Source organism: Oncorhynchus gorbuscha, linkage group LG01 (assembly GCF_021184085.1).
Source record: "Oncorhynchus gorbuscha isolate QuinsamMale2020 ecotype Even-year linkage group LG01, OgorEven_v1.0, whole genome shotgun sequence".
In the NCBI taxonomy this organism is placed as follows: domain Eukaryota; kingdom Metazoa; phylum Chordata; class Actinopteri; order Salmoniformes; family Salmonidae; genus Oncorhynchus; species Oncorhynchus gorbuscha.
In genome coordinates, this window is record NC_060173.1 from 75963029 (window position 1) to 75984639 (window position 21611).

General features: G+C 42.3%; 1 long non-coding RNA gene across 1 annotated transcript; it reads left to right on the plus strand.

Annotated features, from left to right (window-relative positions):
• The first annotated feature begins 189 nt into the window (after positions 1–189).
• Positions 190–20564, plus strand: LOC124016893. Its single transcript, XR_006835433.1, has 4 exons — positions 190–712; positions 18466–18607; positions 19862–19940; positions 20514–20564. It is a non-coding gene; the product is annotated as an uncharacterized LOC124016893 (long non-coding RNA).
• Positions 20565–21611: the final 1047 nt, after the last annotated feature.

Here is a 21611-nt window from a genome sequence, read left to right on the forward strand (position 1 = left end):
AAAGCAGGTCATTGTTTTCCCGAATGCTCATCAAGTCTTGGGCTGCATTCCAATAATATGTTTCTTTTCTCCTGAAGTGTACACTCATTCACTACTTCACACAAATCTAAAAGCATTGGATTGGTGGAGGCATTGGCTAGAGGGAGTTTCCACCATACCAGTCATTTCCTTTCAAATCAGTGAAGAGATATGAACAAGTGCAACACTTTCGAAGTAAAAATAGACAATTGGGGCCAAGGGGGAAGCTCAGTCCGTATCGCCAAAGTATCGCCGAAGATCCAAGTTATAGCTCGATTGAAGTTTAAAGGCAACGTTCCCATGTTCACGGTAAACGCTGTACTTCTCGGCTCAATCGGAAATACCTTTACATTTCAATCAGGTCATAGCGCTGATCTTCAGCAATACGGAGTAAATTGAACCTGTAGCCTTTCATTCATACAATGCAGCCTTGAAGCAGCACTTCCTAAATTCTCACAACATATTTTGGTTTATTTCTCTGCTGGACATGGGAATACCCTTCGTATGAGTTTATAAACAGTATCATCTGCAACCATGTGCAAAACAGTCCAGTGAAAGAACAGCATTCTGAAATGCAGTTATGAATATCTTAACAAAGATTACATGGAAATAGACATGCAGATTATTAAAGGCGCCAATGAGATGTGGAAGTACAGTAAATTCAAGAGGTGTTGCTAGGAGACACAACTGCCGGGTGAGTCAAATCACATGTTATTTGTCACATGCACCGAATATAACAGCTGTAGTTTTTTTTACCGTGAGACGCTTGCATATGAGCACTTCGCAACGATGCCGAGTAATAACATTCACAGGATTGTGTAGTGTGCTTGCACACGTTAACTAACAAGAAATGTGTGGAGTGGTTGGAAAAACGAGTTTTAATGACTCCAACATGAGTGTATATATACTTCCGACTTCAACTGTATGTACATGAAGGCAGAGTAAAGTGACTAGGCATCAGGTAATAATAACAGTAAAAATAAAGATCCTAGTAGCAGCAACATATGATCTTTGTGAAAGTGCATGTGTGTGTGTGCGTGTGTATGTGTTGTGTCGGTATGCGTTTTGTGTGTTATCTGTGTGTGTATGTACACTCTAAAAAATGCTGGGTTGTTTGCGTGACCCTGGAGGTTTGGCTTAGTAGGGATGTTGTTTACATATAGTAATTTTTGACCACCCGTGAGAGTAAATGTCAGTCTGGTCCATCTGTTCTGTGGTATTGTTGCCCCATGTTAAGGACACTGACACTTCTGTAGCTTTAACCAGGCTTACACAAGTGTTGGGGTTCAAGAGCCCAGTCACATCCCAATGTTAGGATTTGCAAATGTTACGTATCCCAACATCCCAACATTGTATCTTGGGATAAATAATACATATCCCAACATTATATCGCAATGTTGGGATATGTAAATAATAATGTTCCCGAATTTTATACTACAATATGTAGTGTGCAAAATATTAAAGGAAAATTGAAATTTGCAGTGTACACATTTAACATTATGAACAGCAATACCATTTACTCTCATGGGTGGCCAAACATAACCATGTGAAAGCCAATCCCCTAATTGGCTATGCCTCAAGAAAATAACCTATGGATTAAATAAAAAAATAACCCTATCCTGGGTCAACCAGGAGGATGGTTAAAAAGCGACTCCTGTGGCGGGCCGGACGCAGTGCGATGCGCGCTGTGTTAAGAAGCAGTACGGCTTGGTTGTGTTGTGTATCGGAGGACGCATGACTTTCAACCTTCGTCTCTCCCGAGCCCGTACGGGAGTTGTAGTGATGAGCCAAGATAGTAGCTACTAAAACAATTGGATACCACGAAATTGGGGAGAAAAAATAAATACAAAAAAATAAATAAAAACAACTGATGTTTAAATTAGCTAATCCCAACAACCCAACATTTTGCGTTATTCACGCAACCCAACTGGCTGGATCAAAATAACCCAGCTTTTGTTCTGTCCACTATTTGTATTTATTTTATTTCACCTTTATTTAACCAGGTAGGCAAGTTGAGAACAAGTTCTCATTTACAATTGTGACCTATTTAACCAGCACTGAGTTGCCAAATAAGCCACATTGGTGTAGTGTATGTGAATAAGTGTGGGTTTTGTGTGAGAGTGTCAGTATAGTGTGTGTGAGTGAGCGTGTATATAGTGTCTATACATAGTCTTGTGAGTGAGCATAGTAGTCAGTGCAAGATAGGGTGAATGGAGATAGCCTGGGTAACCATTTAATGAACTATTTAGCAGTCTTATGGCTTGGCGGTAGAAGCTGGTAGAAGCTGTGTTGGAGCCTGTTGGTCGGAGAGCATCGACAATGAGCAATCCACTGGCTCTCAGAGGCTGCAATGGAACAGACAGCCAAGGACAGCTGATGGCTCCTTGCTGTCCCCATCCAATCTCAGTCCTTATTATTATTTGACATGGTCATTGCAAATAATACCCGGCACAGCCAGAAGAGGCTAATTCATATAGGGAGTTTTCCTAGCCACTGCTCTTCAGCAGACCCACAGCTTCCATTTGATTTTAATCAGAGAGATGATCACTACACCAAATAATTACACTGGCTCAAGCTGTGGCAGTTATGTACAGTACCTAGGTATGAAACTTAGGTAGGAGTTTTGTATACGTTTTGCAGAGGATGTGTTGGCGTAAACATGCATATCACATGCATAATAGTCGCAGTGTTACAGCGGTTTTCGAAGCATTTATCATGTGATAGCCACATTTTGCCTCAGTATCTTTTCTCCTCTAGACCACAATTTGCATCTGTTATACAGGCTATGTTGGAGTTACTACAAATGTTTGGTCTGTTCAGAATGGAAAATCTTTATTTCTTGATTTCACGCACAAACGCACACGCACCCGCACACACACACACACAGATCCTAAGCAGATAATGAGGCACATTTAATGAGAAACTCTTCCTCCTCTGTGTGACAGGTGCACATGATACCCCACCTAGATGTCCCCCCTCTTTCTGTAGGGGGTCACCCCCCACCCCACTCCCCCTCCCTATCAACCACAAGAAGGCCTCCACCCCACGCTGGCATTCAGAGATTTGACACGGAACGTCTCAACTTGAACATATTTCTGTTACTGCACACATCATCATGACAGCTCACATTTAAGACAGTTTTGCGAATCCATATGAACAACCGAGATGATTTAATTGCTTTTAATTTGCTGTATTTTGTGGTGCAGACAACTGGTAACCATGAAAAGACAAGAAACAGTAACACATATCCCCTCTGTGAAGGGAGCTGAACTCGAAATACGTCAGGCCTATTCTCAGATACAGACTGAAACATTATTTACTAATCAATGGCTTCCCGCAGAGTGGGCATTGGGATGCATACTAACAGAACACTTATCGAGTCGGAGAGTAGAATAGTCAGAGTAGCATGACTAATTAACCTTCATCCACTCCCACTGTAAACAAACCATCTGGCTGCTACCACATACAGTATGTACAGGTGAAGTCGCACGTTTTACATACACTTAGGTTGGAGTCATTAAAACCTGTTTTTCAACCACTCCACAAATTTCTTGTTAACAAACTATAGTTTTGGCAAGTCGGTTAGGACATCTACTTTGTGCATGACAAAAGTAATTTTTCCAACAATTGTTTACAGACAGATTATTTCACCTATAATTCACTGTATCACAATTCCAGGGGGTCAGAAGTTTACATACACTAAGTTGATTGTGCCTTTAAACAGCTTGGAAAATTCCAGACAATTATGTCATGGCTTTAGAAGATTTTGATAGGCTAATTGACATCATTTGAGTCACTTGGAGGTGTACCTGTGGATGTATTTCAAGGCTACAAAACTCAGTGCCCCTTTGCTTGACATCATTTGAAAATCAAAATAAATCAGCCGACCTCAGTCAAAATAAAAATTGTAGACCTCCACAAGTATGTTTCATCCCTGCGAGCAATTTCCAAATCCCTGAAGGTACCATGTACATCTGTACAAACAATAGTATGCAAGTACAAACACCATTGGAGCCGTCATACCGCTCAGGTCTCCTAGAGATTAACATACTTTGGTGCGAAAAGTGCAAACCAATCCCAGAACAACAGCAAAGGACCTTGTGAAGATGCTGGAGGAAACAGGTATAAGAGTATCTATATCCACAGTGAAACAAGTCCTACATCGACATAACCTGAAAGGCCACTCAGCAAGGAAGAAGCCACTGTTCCAAAACCACCATAAAAAAATCCAGACTACGGTTTGCAACTGCACATGGGGACAAAGATCATACTTTTTGTAGAAATGTCCTCTGGTCTAATGAAACAAAAATAGAACTGGGAAGCTTGCAAGCCGAAGAACATCATCCTAGCCGTGAAGCACGGGGGTGGCAGCATCATGTTGTGGGGGTGCATTGCTGCAGGAGGGACTGATGCACTTCACAAAATAGATGGCATCATGAGGAAGGAAAATTATATGGATATATTGAAGCAAGATCTCAAGACATCAGTCAGGAAGTTAAAGCTTGGTCGCAAATGGGTCTTCCAAATGGACAATGACCCCAAGCATACTTCCAAAGTTGTGGCAAAATGGCTTAAGGTCAACAAAGTCAAGGTATTGGAGTGGCCATCACAAAGCCCTGACCTCAATCCCATAGAAAATTTGTGGGCAGAACTGAAACAGCGTGTGCGAGCAAGGAGGCCTACAAACCTGACTCAGCTACACCAGCTCTGTCAGGAGGAATAGGCCAAAATTCACCCAACTTATTGTGGGAAGTTTGTGGAAGGCTTCCCGTAACGTTTGACTCAAGTTAAACAATTTAAAGGCAATGCTACCAAATACTAATTGAGTGTATGTAAACTTCTGACCCACTGGGAATATGATGAAAGAAATAAAAGCTGAAATAAATCATTCTCTCTGCTATTATTCTGACATTTCACATTCTTACAATAAAGTGGTGATCCTAACTGACCTAAAAAAGGGAATTTTTACTAGGATTAAATGTCAGGAATTGTGAAAAACAGAGTTTAAATGTATTTGGCTAAGGTGTATGTAAACTTCCGACTTCAATTGTAAATACCTCACCTGCACATTCAAGGCTTTCCAGGTGATACAATATGAGAAGATGTTGAGGTGTCCACTGTAATTGCTGGTGGGCTTGAAGTGGGATGTGTGGATTAGGCACAGGCACTAATATAATTCGGAATATGTCTTGAGGGAGCACATAGGAGTTTAAGCACATTAATTGCCTTGGTTGCTATGGCTGCCAAAAGTGGTGTGTGTGCGTGCGTGCGTGTGTGTGTGTGTGTGCCTGCATATATGTGTGTTCATGCATGTGTGTGTCTGTGTGGAAAGGAAGGGAAGTTACATTCCCTAAAATGGGACATGTAGGTCCAATTTGGCCTCCTATCGCTCGCTGTTTCAACGCTTATGATGACTTCCTGTATAATGATCTTTCTTCTGTCTGTCCCATTCAATATGACGGTCCTTGTGCTTCTGACCCTTTCATTTGCTTACGTTATCGAGCAATTAAGATCATTCCAACCGGTCTTCCGAATGTAGAGCTTATATCACTCCCAGTCAGGACTCCCAGGAGGACCCTGTTTGTTTAGTTTACTTTTTATGCCACAGGGAGGCTGGTGAGAAGCTGGTGGAGCCTGTAAACGATGAAAAGGAAGATAATTCTGCCTCCCCCGTGAAGGATGATTAAGTGCATGCAGGATATAGGCCTGTTAACACCATCCGTCTTCCCCAAATGAAACGGAGGGCCTGTTACGTGCCAAATGATGAACTGAACATGACTGATGCAAAATCACCTGTCTTGGGAGGGAGGATGCTTTAAAACAAGTGAGACCAAAGGGCTTTCTAGAAGACTCTCCCATCAAATGACCACGGGTCCGATGTTAAAATATATTGCAATGACTCCATTTAGAACAAGCAATGTTAGGCATTTAATTAAATAGGAAGGTCTACAGTGTATGAGACATACACGAAGGAGGATTATATTTCTTTGAGTAATCAATCGAGACTGACTACCTATACTTCTCGTGGTTAATGTAAAGGGAACTTGGTTGCTGTTGTGTATTTCAACACTTCCTCTTTCTAAGCAGACCTACTGATTCCTTTTTTGGTAGATTGAAGAGCGAAGACAAGGAGGATTCTCCGCTCACCTATCCATCAGCACAGTAATCATAGACAATCAATCTCTCCTCCATGGGAATCATCTGCCGTTCATAAAACCACTGTCGACATTACTCACATTTATGTTGTGAGGCATTTTAGATGGAGAAGAGGGGAGGATAAACCTTCTTGCTCCAATTCCACATATGGAACCATATTTAATTAACTGGGTTATTCATCTTGGTGGCATCCATCCTCCCTTAAACTAGATAGCATCCTGGTTGAGTTGGAGCTTCAACATTGACTAAATCACACTACAAAGGCATATTATGCCCTCTGCTGCTCAAAACAGGAAATGTCGTAGGTACAAGTATTTCTTTGTATTTCAAACAAGAGCCAATTACATAAAGAGGCTCTCGGTGAAAAGGCTTGACATGCAATGTGTGCCAGGCAACAATTTGCATTTAGTTCCCACTGCTTAAATTGGCGATCAGCAGTAGAAACAATAACAATGCGTTTTCCCAGCCCCTGTTTAGGTGAAAAACTGAAGGACGGGCTGGAGAAATGTAACCTCTCCCAAATTCATAGACAGATATCAACATGATAGTTCTAACCATGTTTTGAAGCTATGCAGTGTTTGTTTACATTCATTTTGTTTCCAAACATTGGAGTAAAACAATATTATATTTTCAGTTCAGTTGAACTAAGGTCATGAGACATTATTAATAACTTATATTCTTCAAGAATCAATGAGTCCATTTCATTAATTAATGTATTATTTATTTAAATCCAAAAATGGATATAGCGACTGTTGATTGCCCCTTTTAAGCATATACAAGTGACGACATTAATCTGATTCCCAACAGCAAGCCTAAATAGTTTTGAACCTTGTTTGTTTTTTAAATGACATGGATTTCGAATGGCTTACGTCTGTTTGAAGCTCTCCTCCTTACAAGGACAGTTTAGCATATCTTTTCTGACTGAAAGCTTTTCATTTGGTTGAAATGCTACCACCGGTCCTCTTTCGGGTGTCTCTCAGAAGCAAAATGTGATGACAGAGTGAACTGTTATAATAAGATGCGACCACCTATATTAAAAGATCCTACCACCTGACTGTCCCGTAGCTCCAATTGAATGTGTCTTGAAGCAAAATGTGATGACAGGCACCCGCAACCTTTTCCTAAAAGCCAAGAACTTCCCGCGCTCCCTCATGTGAGAACCAGACCAGGCACGTCCACCGCAGTGGACGTGAGTAGAGAGAGTTTGGTGGGACCGAACAAAAGAAATAGCCTACAAAGGTTAAACATTTATGCATTTAAGACGAGAATGAACTTAAGGATGAAGAACAATCCACACCTTAATGTCTTTAAATTGTTGATTGTTTTACAAGATTGAAATCCAAATAATACATTTTTTTAAATACACAATTCCATCCTCCCCTGAGTAATAATATACCATGGCATGCTTAGTTCAATAGCTGTTGACGAGAGAATATCCAATATCCAAATATCCAATATAAAACAAATTTTACCCGAACTATATACCCACAGGCAGGGGCGCAACTTTGGTTTTAGAAGTGGGAGGGACATAATAATAATAATTTATTTTTGTCGGATAAACACTCCAAACAGATTACCCGACCACTCGGAGGCGTCTGCACGGTCCTAAAACACACGGTTGCCTCGTTTTGTATCACATTCCAACAATAAAACTGGGGGGGGACAAAAATGCAATTTCAGAATGTGGGGGGTACATGTCCCCACCCGTCCCCAGTCCCAGTCCCCACATGTGTGGTGAGATAATGCGATCCGTTGGAATACAGCTATACGAACGCTTATTTCAAAGAACGCCTCAGTGGGCATAGCTAGGCATGTTGCGCTGGGACATGTTTTAAAAATATAAAAGCCTACAATATGTGGTTCTGTGTAGTTACTTTATGCTAATATATTTGAGACCAGTGTTTTCATAGCCCCGGGAAGTAGTTTGGGGGTGGGGGTACTGCGATTGAAAAAATGCATGAAAAATACATTAAGGGGAAAGGATCCACAGACAGAGGCTGATTATATTTCTGCGTATCTTAATTACAAATTACAAATCGAATCAAATTGTATTGGTCGCATACACATGATAAGCAGATGTTTTTGTGGGTGTAGCGAAATGCTTGCAAATGCTAACTGCCATGGTTAACACAAACACAGGACATTGAATGCTACCTGAATAAGTAGTCCTATAGTATCACAGCCTGGTCAAACAGCTGTGTGTGTGTGTGTGTGTGTGTGTGTGTGTGTGTGTGTGTGTGTGTGTGTGTGTGTGTGTGTGTGTGTGTGTGTGTGTGTGTGTGTGTGTGTGTGTGTGTGTGTGTGTGTGTGTGTGTGTGTGTGTGTGTGTGTGTGTGTGTGTGTGTGTGTGTGTGTGTGTGTGTGTGTGTGTGTGTGTGTGTGTTAGTCAGATTATCCAGTGTCCACAGCAACACTATTGATTATTCTCTACCCCCAGTGCATGTTGTGTACTATGGTCTTAGCCAAACTCTCCCTCATCTTTTCTCTGACTCTGTCACCCAGGCACATCCAGGTGTCAGACCAGGGTGTCCTCAGTCGCAGTCCAAGAATCTCAGGCCCTCTGGAAGGGGTGACAGAGGAACAGAAAGAGACAATATGAGGGTTATTGAGAGCATGGCTAAGACCATAGTTTCTGTGGACACGGGATAAACTGACCAACACACACAGACATACCTGTTTGACCTGGCTGTGATACTGTAGGCCTACTCATTCCGAGTCAATTCGGGCAGCGTTCAATGTCCTGTGTTTGTGTTAACAATGGCAGCCAGTATGGTAAATAAAGAGATGCGCAAAATGATAATCAGCCTCTGTGGCTGTAGATCCATTCCCCTTAATGTATGTTTCACGTCAGCCAGGCCCATCTTTTCAAATCTCTAGTTGAGTCAAGTAATTAGTCTATTGCTTCAGTCTTTGTATAGTTTTCACTTCTTGTTACCTGGTAAACAACCAACAACCGTGGATAACCACAAGGAGAATAAGGTGAGGAAACCAGTCCATGTCAACCAGGCCCATCTTTCTAAAGAATCTCTAGTTGCGTAAAATAAATTGTTTTGTTCTGGTCACAAGATAATCCAGACAATTGAGGTTAACAGCTCCACACTCAGGCAGAAAACGGAATGTTCTATTCTCAGCCAGGGTCATCTTTTCAAAGAAAACACAATTGAATTCTCTCTATATTTGAGCAAAGTCGTTTTGTTGTGATCATAAGAAAAATCCTAATAATTCAGGTAAAGAGCGCTGTAGTCAGTCAGGCATAAAAATCTGAATGTTCTATCATAAAGTGATAACAATTCTGAGATGGCTCCTACTTAGAAATTCTGTACTATGACAGTAAATTAATGGATGACATTCACTGCTATAAACCTTTCACTGCTATAAACTAACATAATAGCATAATTTACACCGACCCACTGCGGACCTTCGTGTGAAAAGGCATCCCACCGTCTGCTTTGTAGTGGAGTAAAGTACTTAAGTAAAAATACTTGAAAGTACTACTTAAGTAGTTTTTTGGGGTATCTGTACTTAACTTTACTATTTATATTTTTGCCAACTTTTACTTTTACTCCACTACATTCCTAAAGAATATAATATACTTTTTGCTCCATACATTTTCCCTGACACCCAAAAGTACATGTTACATTTTGACAGGACAATTGTCAAATTCCCACACTTATCAAGAGAACATCCCTGGTCATCCCTACTGCCTCTGATCTGGCGGACTCACTAAACACAAATGCGTCGTTTGTGAATTATGTCTGAGTGTTGCCCCTGGCTATCCCCTTAATATAAGGAATTTGAAATGGTTTATAAGTACATTTTTACTCTGTAAACATCAATGATGTCGCTCTTGCTGCTGGTGATTCTCTGATCCACCTCTACGCAGACAACACCCTTCTGTATACTTCTGGCCCTTCTTTGGACACTGTGTTAACTAACCCCCAGACGAGCTTCAATGACATTTCAACTCTCCTTCTGTGGCCTCCAACTGCTCCTAAAAGCAAGTAAAACTAAATGCATGCTCTTCAACCGATCGCTGCCCGCGCCTGCCCGCACGTCTAGCATCACTGCTCTGGACGGTTCTGACTTAGAATATCTGGACAACTACAAATACCTAGGTGGTTAGACTGTAAACTCTTCTTCCAGACTCACATTAAGCATCTCCACTCCAAAATTAAATCTAGAATCGGCTTCCTATTTGCAACAAAGCATCCTTCACTCATGCTGCCAAACATACCCTTTTGTAAAACTGTCTATCCTACCGATCCTTGACTTCGGCGATGTCATTTACAAAATAGCCTCCCACACTCTACTCAGCAAATTGGATGCAGTCTATCACAGTGCCATCCATTTTGTCACCAAAGCCCCATACACTACCCACCACTGCGACCTGTATGCTCTCGTTGGCTGGCCCTCGTTTCATATTCGTCGCCAGACCCACTGGCTGCAGGTCATCTATAAGTCTTTGCTAGGTAAAGCCCAGCCTTATCTCAGCTCACTGGTTACCATAGCAGCACCCACCCGTAGCACGCGCTCCAGCAGGTATATTCCACTGGTCACCCTCAAAGCCAATTCCTCCTTTGGCTGCCTTTCCTTCCAGTTCTCTGCTGCCAATGACTGGAACGAATTGCAAAAATCACTGAAGCTGGAGATTCATATCTCCCTCACTAACTTTACGCATCAGCTGTCAGGGCAGCTTACAGATCATTGCACCTGTACATAGCCCATCTGTAAATAACTACCTCATCCCCATATTGTTATTACTTGTATTGCTCCTTTGCACCCCAGTATCTCTACTTGCACATTCATCTTCTGCATATCTATCACTCTAGTGTTTAATTGCTAAATTGTAATTATTTCACCACAATGGCCTATTTATTGCCTTCCCTCCCTAATCTTACCTAATTTGCACACACTGTATATAGACTTTTCTATTGTGTTATTGACTGTACATATGTTTATTCCACGTGTAACTCTGTGTTGTTGTTTATGGCCAGGTCACAGTTGTAAATGAGAACTTGTTCTCAACTGGCCTACATGGTTAAATAAAGGTGAAAAAAACAACAACATTTTAGCAATTCCATTTACTTTTGATATTTTAAACTAAATACTTTTAGACTTTTACTCAAGTAGTATTTTACTGGATGGCTTTCATTTTTACTTGAATCATTTTCTATTAAAGTATTTTTATTTTTACTCAAGTATGACAATTGAGTACTTTTTCCACCACTGCTGCTTTGTCGACGAGCTCAATGTATGCCAAACACTGGTGATAAACGGGTAACCAGAAGAATCCCAATCATTTAGGCAGACCAATAGACTGGTATGTTCTATTACGGAATGCCTGGGACTCTTTTGTTGTTTCTAAAACAAAATGAACTGCAATACACTGGTCTCAAATTTAATAGCATAACTAGGCTCCACAGAACCACGGCAGACCCATACAATGAGGCTTTTCTTTGTATTAAAACGTTTCCCAGTGCAACATGCTCATCTCTGCCCACTGTGGCGTGGCTCTTTGAAATAAGCGCTCATATCATGACATTCCAAAGGATCGAGACATCTCACCACGTCTCATATTTCAAGCAGCGCTGAAGGACAAACCGCACAATCAGTAGAGTAAGTGCAATTTTATTCAACATTCTGGCTGAAAGGAACATTTACATGATTCTGCGCACACGTCTCAGGCTGTATATACCAATTAAATGTGTATAACAACATGTTTAATCAGACTACATGCAGGTAGCTGGCTATATTTAGCCCCTTGCTTGAAATTATAAAAATAAAATAAAAATTCAACCTATGTCGGCATTTTTTTTGTAATTAAGTCGCTTTTAGTATTCAAATTTAGACTTGGCTAGGAACTTTGCGTCCTATTATTTGAATAATATCCTTCTAGGCTATTCTACTTAGACCTACTCTTATTTGTTTTGCCTTTTGAAATTTCACCTACTGTAGCCTGTGATGACAAGATGGTTGTACTTGCTGTATGAAAATGAACTTTTCTCAATAATTTAGGAGGATCTAGTCTTCATTTTCGCAAACATGAATTATTCCTTGTATCTGATGTAATTTTGTATTTCGTATGCGCGCTTGCAGGATAATTTCTCAAAGTGCTGTACAACATGGTAAAAGCACAGTAGGTCAATATGAAACACAGCATAAATGCAGCACACAATCACAAAATGTTGCAGAACAGAAAAGTATTTAAAAGCCATTCTGAAGAGAATGGTTTTGTTGAGATTTTGTACAGTCAGGTCCTAAATTATTGTCACCCTTGATAAAAATGAGCAAAAAGGACTGTATAAAATAAATAATAAAAATACTGAGCTATATTGTATGCTAAAAAATGGGACTATTATCTATATATTTTTTTTTACAATTGCTCAGAGAAAGAGATTTTGTTTGATAAGTCATGTTTTTTTCTCTAAAGGATAGGTGTCAAAACTATTGGCACCCCTAAAGATTCTCATAAATAAAATCAAACAAAATATAATCTGCATTAACGTTCTACTTTAAGTTCATCTCATTTTAAGGAACTGTATTGTGGCCTTCCATGGCTTCCTGTTTTCCTGGGTTATACAAATTAAGTAACACGCATGTAAAATCCCTTTGCCATCCCATCACCATGGGAAAAGGCAAAGAGTTCAAACAAAATAGTTTAATGGTTGCTGGTCTTCTTAAATCAGGCAATATGTAACAATGTTTTTTATTTATCTAAATATACCACATACCACTGTTAGGGCAACAATTAAAACCACTGGAACATGCCTGGAAATAGACGCAAGTGTATCTTGCCCCCCCCCCCCCCCCCCCATGCACAGTTCGGGAGGCAAAGGAAGATCCAAGGGCCAAAGTTGGAGAATTACAGATCTTGATTGAATCTTCGGGTCATCAAGCACAGACGAAGGATATCAAGGATCTGGAAAGATTTTGTATGGAATAGTCTAAAATACCTCCCAATGTGTTCTCCATGCTTAAAACATTTGAAAAAAAGTCTCAGTGCCATTAAAATCAAATGACGATTTTGTCCACCTCGCAAGAGTATTGAAAACAGGGGGGTGCCAATAATCTGTTTTATTTATTTTATTCATTTATTATTTGTTAAACAAAATCTGTCTGAGCAATTGTACTAGTATAAAATAATGTAATTTATTATTGTCAGAACCCGGTTACGAACCCGGGTCTCCGGAGTGAGAAACAGTCACTTAAACAACTGAGCCACGAATAGTCGGCAGAAACCATAAGATGAGGCAGACACAGCAGTACTTGAGACAGTGTATTTAATGAAGTAAAAAGTGAAGTTCTTCAGGAAAACATGTAACTCCACAACCTCAAAAGGAATCCTACAAGAACAAAGGTAATCCTCCAAGACAAAAAAGGTAAATCCACAAGGTGGAAGGTAAAGCACAAAAAGCCTCAAAAGATACTCAAAAAACAAACAAACAAGAACAAAAAACAGAATTCCACAAGAGAGTCCACCGGGATCAACAAGAGTTCTCAGAGTACTAGGGCTGGGTGCTAACATACAAACACAGAGCAAAGAACAGAGGAAAACAAAGGGTTTAAATACAATCAGGGGAAACGAGGCACAGGTGCAAATAATAATGGGGATCAAGGGAAAACAAAACGTCAAAAGGCACAATGGGGGCATCTAGTGACCAAAAACCGGAACAACCCTGGCCAAATCCTGACAATTATCATACAACATAGCTCGGTATTCCCTATAGTATTTTTTGCTAATCTTTATCAAGGGTGCCCATAATTTTGGATCTGACTATTTGAGAGGGATATACACTCCCATCCATAAGTATTTGGACAGGGAAGTTAACCTTTTAAATTCTTTGAGATATTTTTTATATTAGGAGACTGCGCAGAACGTCAGCTTTTATTTGAGGGTATCTTCATACTAACGGAGACGCTGAGAGTCGAGAAGCAGGTGGTGAGCTTAATAATATAATGAACATGGAAAGATACAAGACAAGAGTAGCTTCGGGATATTAAACATATTGTCAAAATTGCCTGGGGAATGGAGCTAAGGGAGTGACAGATATAGGGGAGGTAATCAGTGAAATTATGGAGTCCAGGTGTGTCTCATGAGGCGCAGGTGCGCGTAACGATGGTGCCAGGTGTGTGTAATGATGGTTGGGAGAGCCAGTGATTAGTAAACTGGCGATGTCGAACGCCCGGAGAGGGGGAGTGGACGTGACAGTCCCCCTCCCGCCAACGCGCGGCTCCTGCCGCAGGACGACGACCCTGGACCCAGGTAACAGCCTCAAGGGCGAGGAGCGGGCCAGTCCGGACGGGGAAGGTGGAAATCACGGAAAATGTTGAGATCCAGAATGTCCTCCACCGGAACCCAACACCTCTCCTCTGGACCGTATCCCTCCCAGTTTACCGGGTACTGGAGCTGACCCTCACAACGTCGGGAGTCCAGTAGGGATCTAATGGCACAGGTGGGACCACCCTCAATGTCCAGGGGAGGTTGTGGGGAACAGCTTCAGCCAGGGGACCAGGAACCACCGGCCTGAGAAGAGAGACATGAAAGGAAGGTGAGATATGATAGTCACTCAGGAGCTGAAATCTGTACATCACCTCATTCCCCCTCCGCAGAACCTTGAACAAGCTCAGCTTCATGCAGGGCAGGCGGAGTGGGAGGTTCCTGGGGGAGAGCCAGATGCGATCACCAGGGTGGAACATGGGAGCCTCCCTGCGGTGGCCATCCACCTGCTCCTTCTGACGTTCGACGGCATGCCGGAGTCTCACGTGGGCATCGCTCCACACTTCTGCGCGCCTGAACCACTCATCCACAGCAGGAGCTTCAGTCTGGCCCGGGATCCACTGAGCCACGGCCGACTAATAACCCAGGAAGGGAGTCATTTGAAGGGAGTCAGCCCAGTGCAGTAGTAACGTAACAAATTCTGGGCATACTCCACCCCAGCTCCTAGTTCAGCCTCTATACCTGGAAGTGAGGCTGACCATGACCCCAAGCTTCACCATGAAGGCTCTCCATACCCATGATGTGAATTGACACAATGTCCTTTGGAAGGCCATAATGCCAGAAGACCTGCTGGAATAGTACCTCTTAGACCTGGAGAGCAGTAGGGAGATCAGAGAGGGGGATGAAACAGGATTTAGAGAATATATCCACAATCACCAAAATGGTGGTGAAACCATCAGAGGGGAGATCAGTGACAAAATCAATGGATATATGCACCATCGAGAGCATCCTGACGGGTTGCATCACTGCCTGGTATGGCAACTGCTTGGCCTCTGACCGCAAGGCACTACAGAGCATAGTGTGTACGGCCGAGTACATCACCGGTGCCAAGCTTCCTGCCATCCAGGACCTCTATACCAGGCGGTGTCAGAGGAAGGTCTTAAAAGTCAAAGTCTCCAGCTAGACTGTTCTCTGCTTCTACCCCTCCTGAACAGCTAATCAAATGGCTACCCAGACTATTTGCAACTCCTCACTACGCTGCTGCTACTCTCTGTTATTATCTATGCATAGCCACTTTGACAACCCTACCTGCATGTACAGAATTATCTCAAATACTTTGACACCGGTGCCCCCGCACATTGACACAGGACCTGAACCCCCTGTATAAAGCCCCACTATTGTTATTTGCTGCTGCTCTGTAATTATTTGTTTTTCTTATCTCTTACTTTGTATTTTTTTAGGTATTTTCTTAACTGCATCGTTGGTTAAGAGCTTGTAAGTAAACATTTCACTGTAAGGTCTACACCTGTTGTATTCGGCGCATGTGACAAATACAATTTGATTTGATTTAACCAGGGACGCTGAGGCACGGGAAGGGGAAGGAGTTTCCCTGCTCGAGCGTGCAGAGGGACTTAGTTCGGGCACACACAGATCAGGAGTTCACGTAGTGAATAATGTCCTGCGCAAAGGCTGGCTTCCAATATTTTTGGGAGAGATTGAACAGTACGGGTGATCCCAAGATGTCCAGCGATGAGAGCGGGATCCAGTAGCGCTGTAGAAACAGTACATGAGGGACAGCCAGCTAGTGTGATTGACACTAAATAGGGTTTGGCAGAAAATGAAGAGGGGATACTCATACCTGCCCCAGGAGGTGGAAGCTCACGTGACTGTCTCTCTGCTCTCGTGGATCCTGAGTTGGGTCATAATGGCCACTGCTAAAGCTGGTGCCCCCCTTGCCCACAATAAAGAGCCCCAGTTCACTCCATCTGCGTCGATCTGCCGTGGGGAGGCATGACCCCTACCTCCATAGTTTCAGGCTCTGATACAGTGTTGAATGAGGAGAAGGTGTTTCAGAGCTCTTGCTTTCCTCATTGAGGCCCTGGCACTCCAGTTCCGGCCTGTCCACTAAGAACTCTGTTTCCACGGTCAGCTCCTTTGTCTTGCTCACGTTGAGGGAGAGGTTGTTGTCCTAGCACCACATTACCAGGTCTCTGACCTCCCTATAGGCTGTCTCATCATCGTTGGTGATCAGGCCTACCACTGTTGTGTCGAGTACAGGAGGGGACTAAGCATGTAGCCCATCAGGAAGTCCATGAGTCAGTTGACGAGGGAGGTGTTCAGACCCAGGTCCTTAGGTTAGGGATGAGCTTGGAGGGCACTATTGTGTTGAACACTCAACTGTAGTCAATGAACATTATTCTCACGTAGGTGTTCCTTTTGTGCAGGTGGGAAAGGGCAGTGTGGAGTGTGATTGTGTCATCTGTGGACCTGTTGGGGTGGTATGCAAATTGGAGTAGGTCCAGGGTGTATGGGATGATGGTGTTGATGTGAGTCATTGTTAAGTAATTTTGTAATCAATGTTCATAAATTCCAATGATTTTTATCTGTCTGATACCCACAGGTTGTAAAGTTCTGGTCTTAAATAATTCCCAGCTCACAATTGATCAGATCCAGATTTATTTGCGAGAGCTCTCAAGTTTTCACAAATACATTGCTTTTATACCATCCTAACCTACGCACATACATACACACCACAGTTTATAACCCCTCAGCTGACAGTTCCAGGCTCCCCCTGTCACGTTCTGACCTTTATTTCCTTTGTTTTGTCATTATTTAATATGGTCAGGGCGTGAGTTGGGGTGGGCAGTCTATGTTTGTTTTTCTATGATTTTGGGATTTCTATGTTTCGACCTAGTAGTATGGTTCTCAATCAGAGGCAGGTGTCATGAGTTGTCTCTGATTGAGAATCATACTTAGGTAGCCTGGGTTTCACTGTTTGTTTGTGGGTGTTTGTTTCCGTGTCTGTGTTTTTCACCACACAGTACTGTTTTGGTTTATTGTTTTTGTATTCAGTTGTGTTCAAGTTGAGTATTTCTTATTAAAAGAACCATGGACACTTACCACGCCGCATATTGGTCCTCCGATCCTTCACGCCTCTCCTCTTCAGAGGAAGAGGAGGAAAACCTTTACACCCCTAGATACTAGAGCTCTGGAGGGGCTCTCCTTGTCCTATCTTATCTCCACATATTTACATCCAGGTCGGTTCCAGCATAGGTTAATGTCCCTCTCCGTTCTCTTTCTACCCCCACATACATTCCTTTCTTCCTAGGTCCATGCAATATAACCCCTTCCTAATGAACAAACATTATTTTTAACACCACAAAAAAGACAAGGTAGAATTCTTGCCAGTTATGGTGCCGTATACCTGCCACATCCGACAAGCGTTTGAGCCGGTGTAGTACGCTTTGCCTGTTTGATGGTTTGTTGGAATGAGTAGTGGGATTTCTTGTAAGTGTAACACGCGGGATATGAACCTAGCATTTTCTTCTTTTCTTATGGCCCTATACAATTTGTTGAGTGCGGTCTCAGTGCCAGCATCGGTTTGTGGTGATAAATAAACAGCTACAAAAAAATACAGATGAAAACTCTCTTGGTGAATATTATCGTCTACAGCTCATGAGGTATTCTAACTCAGACAAACAGAACCTTGAGACTTCCTGAATATTAGAACATCCTGTTGTTAACAAAAATGCATAACCCTCCCCCCTGAGTTTACTGGACGCTGCTATTCCGTCCTGCCAATGCTCACAAAGCTAACTGTATGTTATCCATGTCCTTGTTCAGCCATGAAGCATAGTATATAGCAGTTCTTAATGTCCCCGTTGATAGGATAGTCTCGAACGGAGCACACGTGGGGGAGAAGGATATAATCAACAACTGCATACACCTGTCATTTCCCCTCAAGGTAGTTTTCCAGTTCCATTACATATCTGCATGTTGTACATGTCTCCATCTCACTCTAAGCACAACTCAGCAAGTGTGACTACATTATTTTCTTTCTCTTCTCTTGAAAGGTCACCTCGCTCTTTATCTTCCCTAAACTACCTTCCCAAGTCTGACTCATGATTGAGAAGAGGTGTAAGTTTAGGAGGGAGTATCTTCTACTTCAGCTTCAGCTCTGGCATTCGTTGTCTACAACATCATCACGTTGCCCAGGTACCGTGAGACCTCTATCGAATGATCCAGACTAGATGTAACATAGTAAATGTAAATCCGGGAAACTCAAATTAGTATGATATGTTACCTTTAGTGTGGTTACATAAGATAGAAGGGTATGGTTGGTCGTATAATGCGAACGTCTAACAATCCTAAGGTTGCGTGTTCAAATCTTATCACGGACCATTTTAGCTAATTAGCAACTTTTCAAGGGCTTATTTTTTTGCTACTTTGCAATTACTTAGCATGTTAGCTAACCCTTACCCCAACCCTAACCTTAACCCTTTTAGCTAACCCTTTCCCTAACCCTTTCACCTAACTCCTAACCCTAACCTTAACCTTCACATTAACTCCTAGTCTAGCTGACGTTATTGATATGTTACGAATAGCTATACCAAATAATGATGGACATCCTGAAATAAGACATACCATACAAAACATAACATATCATACTAAATGGACTGTCTCGGGTTTACGTACAGAATAATACAAAATGCTATGAGACCATGTTGAACAGTCAATAAACGTAAAGGTACGTTGCAGTCAAAAACTTGATTTGCCTGTGTTTTATATATATTTCCACACTGTGAGGTTGGAATAATATTGTGAAAATAATGATAATGCCCTTTTAGTGTTAGAGCTGTTTGAAAAGACCGCCTGAAATGTAAGACTGTTTTGGTGGAATGGAGTTTTGGCCTGCCTGGTGACATCACAAATTAGTTAATACACCAATAAGGAAGAGTTCCAAATCTCAGTTTTCCCCTCAACACTCAGACCACTCCCAGACAGTCCTAGCAAAATTCTTGCTTGAGAAATTCCTATTTGCTAAGGAGCTAGTTTTGTTACCAAGAAATGATTTGATACGGAGATAAAAATAGCTGTTTTTGACCTTTAATAAAATAATTGTATTGGACACACAATTCTGCTGTAGATACACAACATCTGTCCATGATTCCTAAGGCCACAGCCAGACAAGCACCAGCACCACCTTCTCCTCTATCCGCGCCACATCTGACCAATCCATCACGTCTGTCAACGACACCAAACACTTCATGGTGGGGGCCTACAAGGAACATCGCATGAAGGGATGCTCCATAGTTTTTAATATCTCGTTGGTAGGATAGTCTTAATCGTAGATCGTCCAGTTTGCACGTTGGAGGGTAGTGGCGGTTTACCTACTCGTCTGCGAATTCTTAAATGGCAACCTGCTCTCCTCCCCCTTTTTCTCTGTCTTTTCTTTCATACTGATGACAGGGATTTGGGCCTTGTCTTGACAAAGCAGCATATCCTTTGTGTCGGACTCATTGAAGAAAAAATCTTCGTCCAGTTTGAGGTGAGTAATCGCTGTTCTGATGTCCAGAAGCTATTTTCGGTCATAAGAAACAGTAGCAGCAACATTATGTACAAAATGAGTTACAAACAATGTGGAAAAACAAACAAAATAACACAGTTGGTTAGGAGCCCGTTAAACAGCAGCCCTCCCCTCCGGCACCATTAATATTGGTCACTTTAACAATGTTTAAATGCTGCTTTACTCATCTCATATGTATATACTGTATTCTATTCTACTGTATTTTAGTCAATGCCACTCTGACATTGCTTGTCCTACTATTTATATATTTCTTAATTAAAAAGTTTTTTATTTTTTTTATTTGTGTATTGTTATGAATTGTTAGACACTTCTGCACTGTTAGAGCAAGGAACACAATCATTTTGCTACACAAGCAATAACTTATGTGCCCAATAAAAGTTGGTTGGATTTGATTTTCAGAAGTAGAGTTTATAACACTATATACTGTAGTTCAGAAGTAAAGTTTATAACACTTTATACTGTAGTTCAGAAGGAGAGTTTATAACACTATATACTGTAGTTCAGAAGGAGAGTTTATAACACTATATACTGTAGTTCAGAAGGAGAGTCTCCCGTCTGTCCTGAGCCGCCAGAGCCGCTAGCCAGCCAGGAGCCGCCAGAGCTGCCAGCCAGCCAGGAGCCACCAGAGCCGCCAGCCAGCCAGGAGCCGCCAGAGCCGCCAGAGCCGTCAGCCAGCCAGGAGCCGCCAGAGCCGTCAGCCAACCAGGAGCCGCCAGAGCTGCCTGCCATGCCGGCGATGCTGGAATCTCCCTCCTGTCCGGAGCTGCCAGAGCCGCTCCTCAGTCCAGAGGCGCCTTTCCATCCAGTGGCGCCCTTTACGATGATCTTCAGTCCGGGGCCCGCTGCGAGGGTCCCCTCTCCAGAGGCGCCACCTAAGTGGGCCAAGACTGAGGTAGAGCGGGGTCCACGTCCCGCACCCGAGCCGCCGCCGTGAAAAAGGCCCACCTGGACCCTCCCCTTTTGATTAGGTTTTGCGGCCGGAGTCCACACCTTTGTGGGGGGGGGGGGGTACTGTCACCTTCTTTGTTTAGTTTATTGTTTTGGTTAGGTCAGGGTGTGACATGGGTGATGTATGTGTTTTGTACTGTTTAGGGGTTTTGTAGGTTTATGGGGTTGTTTACCATCTAGGTGTTTATGTATGTCTATGGTTGCCTAGATTGGTTCTCAATTAGAGGCAGCTGTTTATCGTTGTCTATGATTGGGAACCATATTTAGGCAGCCATCTTCTTGGGGTATTTCGTGGGTTATTGTCTATGTGATGTTGCATGTTTGCACTCAGTATTTATAGCGGTCATGGTCATTTTCATTAAAAGGATGTATTCACATCACGCTGCGCTTTGGTCTCCTCACTACCAAATTGTTCGTGACAATATGACAGCTTGTTACACAAAAGAAAAGGGGCTGGGTTTGAGTGAAAGAGCGGGAAGACTGAGGAACAAAGGGCGAAGCTGTGCTGACGTAAATACAGTATCTTACGCATTGTAATTTACCGCCCATTTGGAAAAGGAAAATGCAAAAAATATTCACCCTGAGCTGCGCTTCGGTAGGTTGGTGGTAGATGGAAGGCCGTGTTGCCCAACCAAGTCCTTTGTCCTTTGAATAATATATCTGCTGGTAAATTGTATACATTGT